We start from the raw sequence: 7,698 nt of genomic DNA, 5'->3' as shown, positions 1-7,698 counted from the left end.
CATCTCGCATATATAGAAATGCATCCTTTAAATGCTCTATAGTCAATAAAATACTGTCCCTGTCAAGGGTATCAATATTTTCAGTCAGGGAATCCGACCAAGCCACCCCAGCGCTGCACATCCAGGTTGAGGCGATCGCTGGTCGCAGTATAACACCAGTATGTGTGTATATACCTTTTTAGGATATTTTCCAGCCTCTCAGCTGGCTCCTTGAGGGCGGCCCTATCTGGAGACGGTACCGCCACTTGTTTTGATAAGCGTGTGAGCGCCTTATCCACCCTAAAGGGTGTTTCTGGCGGGAAAGGGTATACCGCCAATAATTTTCTATCGGGGGAAACCCACTCATCATCACACACTTCATTTAATTTATCTGATTCAGAAAAAACTACAGGTAGTTTTTTCACACCCCACATAATACCCTTCTTTGTGGTACTTGTAGTATCAGAAATATGTAACACCTCCTTCATTGCCCTTAACATGTAACGTGTGGCCCTAAAGGAAAATACGTTTGTTTCTTCACCGTCGACACTGGAGTCAGTGTCCGTGTCGACCGACTGAGGTAAATGAGCGTTTTACAGCCCCTGACGGTGTTTGAGACGCCTGGACAGGTACTAATTTGTTTGCCGGCCGTCTCATGTCGTCAACCGACCTTGCAGCGTGTTGACATTATCACGTAATTCCTTAAATAAGCCATCCATTCCGGTGTCGACTCCCTAGAGAGTGACATCACCATTTCAGGCAATTGCTCCGCCTCCTCACCAACATCGTCCTCATACATGTCGACACACACGTACCGACACACAGCACACACACAGGGAATGCTCTGATAGAGGACAGGACCCCACTAGCCCTTTGGGGAGACAGAGGGAGAGTTTGCCAGCACACACCAAAAACGCTATAATTATACAGGGACAACCTTTATATAAGTGTTTTTCCCTTATAGCATTTTAATATATATATATACATATCGCCAAATAAGTGCCCCCCCTCTCTGTTTTAACCCTGTTTCTGTAGTGCAGTGCAGGGGAGAGCCTGGGAGCCTTCCCACCAGCATTTCTGTGAGGGAAAATGGCGCTGTGTGCTGAGGAGAATAGGCCCCGCCCCCTTTTCGGCGGGCTTCTTCTCCCGTTTTTCTGAGACCTGGCAGGGGTTAAATACATCCATATAGCCCCCAGGGGCTATTGTGATGTATTTTTAGCCAGAATAAGGTACTATCATTGCTGCCCAGGGCGCCCCCCCCCCAGCGCCCTGCACCCTCAGTGACCGCTGCTATGAAGTGTGCTGACAACCATGGCGCACAGCTGCAGTGCTGTGCGCTACCTTATGAAGACTGAAGAGTCTTCTGCCGCCGGTTTCTGGACCTCTTCACTTTTCGGCATCTGCAAGGGGGTCGGCGGCGCGGCTCCGGGACGAACCCCAGGGTGAGACCTGTGTTCCGACTCCCTCTGGAGCTAATGGTGTCCAGTAGCCTAAGAAGCCAATCCATCCTGCACGCAGGTGAGTTCACTTCTCTCCCCTAAGTCCCTCGTAGCAGTGAGCCTGTTGCCAGCAGGACTCACTGAAAATAAAAAACCTAACAAAACTTTTACTCTAAGCAGCTCTTTAGGAGAGCCACCTAGATTGCACCCTTCTCGGCCGGGCACAAAAATCTAACTGAGGCTTGGAGGAGGGTCATAGGGGGAGGAGCCAGTGCACACCACCTGATCCTAAAGCTTTTACTTTTGTGCCCTGTCTCCTGCGGAGCCGCTATTCCCCATGGTCCTGACGGAGTCCCCAGCATCCACTTAGGACGTTAGAGAAATGGCGCTGTGTGCTGAGGAGATAGGCCCCGCCCCCTTCACGGCGGGCTCTTCTCCCGCTTTTTTCTGGAAAACTGGCAGGGGTTAAATACATCCATATAGCCCAGGAGCTATATGTGATGTATTTTTTGCCAAATAAGGTAAATTCATTGCTTCCCAGGGCGCCCCCCCCAGCGTCCTGCACCCTCAGTGACCGAAGTGTGCTGAGAGCAATGGCGCACAGCTGCAGTGCTGTGCGCTACCTTATGAAGACAGGAAAGTCTTCTGCCGCCGATTTATGGACCTCTTCTTGCTTCAGCATCTGTAAGGGGGCCGGCGGCGCGGCTCCGGGACCCATCCATGGCTGGGCCTGTGATCGTCCCTCTGGAGCTAATGTCCAGTAGCCTAAGAAGCCCAATCCACTCTGCACGCAGGTGAGTTCGCTTCTTCTCCCCTTAGTCCCTCGATGCAGTGAGCCTGTTGCCAGCAGGTCTCACTGAAAATAAAAAACCTATTTAAACTTTTACTCTAAGCAGCTCAGGAGAGCCACCTAGATTGCACCCTTCTCGTTCGGGCACAAAATCTTAACTGAGGCTTGGAGGAGGGTCATAGGGGGAGGAGCCAGTGCACACCAGCTAGTCCTAAAGCTTTTACTTTGTGCCCAGTCTCCTGCGGAGCCGCTATTCCCCATGGTCCTTTCGGAGTCCCCAGCATCCACTAGGACGTTAGAGAAAATAAAATAAAAATACTCTAAAAGTAGAATATGTGGAGGAACTCCACGCTTTGTGCTCCTTCCATGTGAGCACCGAAAAAACACTGAGGTATTCGGGGAGTATGGAGGGGAGGAGAGTTACTGAAATTTGAATATTCAGTGCATTCCTTGCTAACACCGTCCATATCCCAAGAGTACTCCAGTGACCCCTAGTGGATGAAAAAGAAACAATTGTTCTAGAAGAGATACTAGTACAAAGAAGGAAGACTGTGGTATTTTGTAAATATCCATATGCAAATTTATAATATAATCCTGCACATAACCGATACCAGAACTGTGTTAAGTTTATATTCTAGTAACAAGTTGGAAGTGTAAATCTGTACAAATGCTTTTGAGGTCCAAATCTTCCTGAATTTTGATGCTCTGATTACATTTTGTTTCTAAAGGTTGTTTACTTTATGCCTTTTGTCATTAATGCAATACTGGAGAATCTCATACTTATGACACAGAAACCATGAATGTATAGACTTAGATCATTTTCTATTACGGTGTTTGACATCTGGCAGCATAAGTACTACAGCAAATGGCCCTAACTATGGAGTCATGAGCTTTAAGTGGCACTGAAAGTGGTTCTTACGTCCTCAACTTGATAACAGAACATGTTGTGGTGTTCAATGTAGTTGGCAAAATGTGCCCATGCACGTTTTGCCAGGAGTCCAGTAAGAACCTGTATTCAAAACAAACTATAGTCACCAGTTGCGGCAACATCCTGCTTAAAACCCATTACTGCATGGGCTAGTCAGTAATATACCTAACTGATGTCAGTGCAGAGGTAGTATCTACTTAACTACATTTTTTTTTTTTGCAAAAAATTTTCAGATATTGTTGGGGGGGGGGGGGGGGGGTTATGAGTGAATGTTAAGAACATGTATTTGACCTAATCCAAAGTTTAGTTAAAAACTAAAAACACCACATTGGTCAGCACCATTGGAACATCGCACAGCCGTCAGGTACACAGGGGGGAGGGTTGTTACTTTACACTTCCCTATTGTCTGCAAGTGGGGGTCCTGCCGTGCTGACAGACTGTTAGAGGGTGTGGGAATGCAGAGCGACCTTCTGGTCCCTCTATGAGCAGCAAGGCAAGTGGTTAAACATCATACTTCCTGAAAAAAAAGGATGGTTAATTTTATTGTGAAACAAAAGTCCCTTAATTACACAGTGAACATATTTAATTGGAATTAGACCGCAATTGTACAGTGATCTTAATGGAAACCAGTAAAATGCCACCTATAACCCCAATGTGCCCTGTGGAATCCCTATGAACCTTGAACAAAAAAAAATACTACAGGCTGTATCCTATTAGCCTCAATGTGATTTTGGCCGGATATCGTGCTTAAAGACCAATGGCCATTATCATTGTATCCAATTAGGGGCCGTTTTTATCGGCCGAAATTGGACCAGTGATCGCACGAAACCCGATCCCATGTGTTATCACAGCTCTGGGGCTGCTTATTGGGCATTATGCTTCGGGGTGCCCGATTACAGGGCTAATAGGACAGCCCCCGGCGATCCTATTAGAAGAAGTAAAGTACCACTGCTAATAGAAAACTGCCCTACTTATCTAGGTCTTCGCAACAACACAGACTTTTCAGAGTAAATGTCCATTTAAATTTTATTCCCCCATAAGGCGAAACAAGGGATCTAGAATGAGTAAATAAAAAATTGCACACAGGAATTTAACAACAATCTACATAACTACTGTTCTCAAAATAAGGACAAGACCAAAATTGAATTTGACACTTTATTTACAAAAGATAGAAGCAAGATGGTACCAATGTAGAATTAAAAAAAAACAAAAAAAAAACAAAAACACAAAAACAGCAAAACCCCCATATAGCCGCTTCCACACAAAACAGCATAATGGTACTAAAGAAGAATTGCAGCTGGCCAACTATATAAGAATGTGCTACTTCTAAAGTGGGAAAAAGAAAAGCTAGCAAAAACTGCAGCATGTGGAACTAAAACAAAACAAAGCAAAAATACATTTAGAAATCCTATATCCCTTTCTTCACATACTGATCTGCCTATGTTAGCATTTGCATGGCAGTGTCTATTTACTAAACAAGAAGTTCTTCAAACCAGGCATGATGTATCCCTGTTATTGCGATGGAATCATTTACATGGCTGAATGTATGTATGAACAATGAATACTGACAACACCAAAACCACTGAAAAGTCTGGGTGACCCAAAAAAAAAAAAAAAAAAAAAAAAAAAAGGAATAGAAAAGGGGGAGGGGGGATTGACAGTTTGATTTTACCTACCTGGAAAGAGGGGCTTTTTTCTGTACAAATTATTATATTTTTTTCCAAGGGGGAGGATATACATGAAGGCAATGTGGGACAATATTAAAATGATAGATCCTTGAAAACGATTCAGTAGACCTCTAAAAAACTACAAAAAAAAATAAAAAAATTTCAAACTAAAGCCTGGTCCGAAAGTCCTGGATGTCAACAGGACTGAAAAGATGAGGTATAGAAACAAAATGTACTCTCAACTTCTTGCACTAAATGTTTTGTTTAAAAATAAAGTATTGTACAAAACGGAACCCAACTTAAAAAAAATAAAAAAATGTAATAACTGATTTATGGGCTCACTTTCGAGAGGGAGGAGGAGGAGGTGGGGGAGGGGGTGGGTATTGGTAACTGGTTGGTTGATTCATATAGTTCAACAAAGAGTTAGCGGGCGGGGCGAACTGCTGGGACATCAGCGGCTGTGGTGCTTGCCCATATGTTGCCGCACCATAGCTGCCAGCTGTCCCTGCTGTAAATGTACCCTGTCCGTAGCCATATTGGCTGGGCTGGAAGTTTGAATTTTGCCCTCCATAACCATATCCCTGCCGACCCTGATCTCGTCCAGACCCATTGGTAGAAACACCACCATCACGGTTATTCCGTCCGTCACGTCTAACACCATCTTTGCCACGCATCCTCCGGTCACATTCTTCCTGGTACATCATGTTTGGGTTATTGTTTGTGTTAATGGTGCGATACCTGGAGCGGCCACCTATAGAGAAGATTAGGATGGATAGTAAAACCTCACATATTAAGTAAAATAAAATAAATGCATTTACATATTTCCTAATAGGGGTCACTTAAACCAGGGTTTTTCAAGTTCAGTCTTTCAAAGTGACATTTTTAGGATTTCCTTAAATATGCACAGAGGAATTTCAAAAATCCTCCAAAATATGCCCTATTGGGATACTGGAAGATGGAGGTTGACGATCTCCACTGGTATGGGCATACTATATGCAAACTATATAACTATAATTGGCCTTACAATTCGCTGGTTGGAATGAAACTGGTTAAAAACAAAACAGATACAACTAATTTGTATGAACTACCATCTGTCAGTCAGTGTTTGGGAGCAAATGGTTGACATTTGCTCCCATGCATTACCAGATCTTCGATCCTACTAGCAAATTGGCTTGTTGGACTTGTCACAGTTAAGAACACCACACCCACACCAGAAAATGAAACGGATATCAGCAAACATGTTTAGTTTACACTGTATACAGCTGCAGTGCCTCTACTATATCTACCTTCCTATCAGGGCACACTGTTATCATGGGAATGTAGAGGCTGGTACAAAAGGAGGCAATGATTAAACTAAACTGGAGTCTAATTTTTCCCTTTAGTGCCAGACTTGTTTTTTTAATTGCTGCTAGGTCATACAAGAGGAATAGTACAAGGCCAAGGGGGGGGGGGGGGGGGGGGGGTCAACTGGCTGTGGTTGATCCCCTGGGGATATCCAATTAGCACCTGTTAACATTCTAATTTAACGGGTGTTAACATGGCTGTCAGATGAAAAACGTTACAGCCCAAGGCTACCTTGCTTTTTCACCTGTAAAAACATTACATTGACTAATTAATCCCCCCTACCTCTCCAAGTCTGCAGGGGGACACTGTCATTTCAGATGCCAAGTAAAATGCTAAAGGAATGACTGTTGCCAATTGGCAGCACCAGCTTGGCCAATATCTCTGGCTGAATCAAGCAGAGTTTACACAACTGCTTGAGTGAAAACTCTTCCTCTAGTCCCTCAGTTAGGACTAAAGTGAGTGATTTTGTTCCTTAAGGTTACAATTGCTACTTGACATCAGGCCTGCTCGGTGGTCTAGGTTCATTCTCTTTGGGCTAGGTATTTGGAGATCTGTAATAGGTTTGTCATTAGTAGATTCGGTTTTGGAGAGTTACTTATAATCTTTTTCAGCCCTGAGTCATCCTAAGAGCAAGCAGACAAGTATACTATTAAGAGGAATCTGATTAGGAATTACACTCACAAGGATGATGAACTCATATCATACTCAGGTTTCAAAGACATGTTTTGGTTACAGAAAGGGCCTTTTAGGGAACAAAGTATTTGAGTATTTCCTTGCAAGTCTTTGTTCAAATGTACATATACATGTGTGGCTTATTTACCATACTTCAATAGGTTACTGAAGTGTTACAGTCTGATAGAACCAGACCAGAGTTCTGGTCAGAGTTAACTTTGTTGATGTTTCATAAAACATTCAAATGTGGTAGTTCTGAATGCTGATCTTAATGAATTTAGAAATGTGCCTTAGCAGTAGTTGATAGGAATGTGCTTTAGTTGATGTTCTGGAATTTAGGTAGAAGTCAGTCTCGAGTCATATGGATAAGTAAAAAGCATTATGGACTGGAACGCAACAGGATTATAGGTCAAGCCACAGGAAGAAAAACACTTGCTCCGCTAACTGCACCTTGAGAAAAAGGCCATAGGTTTTGCTCCTTTCAATTCCCAGACAGATCTAGAGAGTGTCTTCATCTAGTGGTCAAGTCTCTGCTCCAAGCACAACAGTAATAGGCAGTTACAAAGCATCAGCCCTCCCAAAACCATCTGAGAAGCAGTCTGCATGCCTAGTTTAATGACCAAAGCATACCATACTAGGTGGGGATTTAGTAAGTCAACAAGGTATAGCGTACTTCAAAGATATTGGTTAAGAGGTCTGATGCTGACGGATTATGTCTGGTTTTAGTCACTTAGGACCTCCAACTTTTTCCAAAAAGTTATCCCTATGAAAGGATTTAAAAGATTGCCTCAGACATGCTATTTTACCTCTCCGGTCTTGAACTATCATTCTTGTACCTGAAAAACTAAACTCAACTGAATGTGATAAACACCCCAACCC

Source organism: Pseudophryne corroboree, chromosome 9 (assembly GCF_028390025.1).
Source record: "Pseudophryne corroboree isolate aPseCor3 chromosome 9, aPseCor3.hap2, whole genome shotgun sequence".
Classification (NCBI taxonomy): domain Eukaryota; kingdom Metazoa; phylum Chordata; class Amphibia; order Anura; family Myobatrachidae; genus Pseudophryne; species Pseudophryne corroboree.
The sequence above is the reverse complement of the archived record's forward strand: the minus strand, read 5'-3'. Positions refer to the sequence as shown.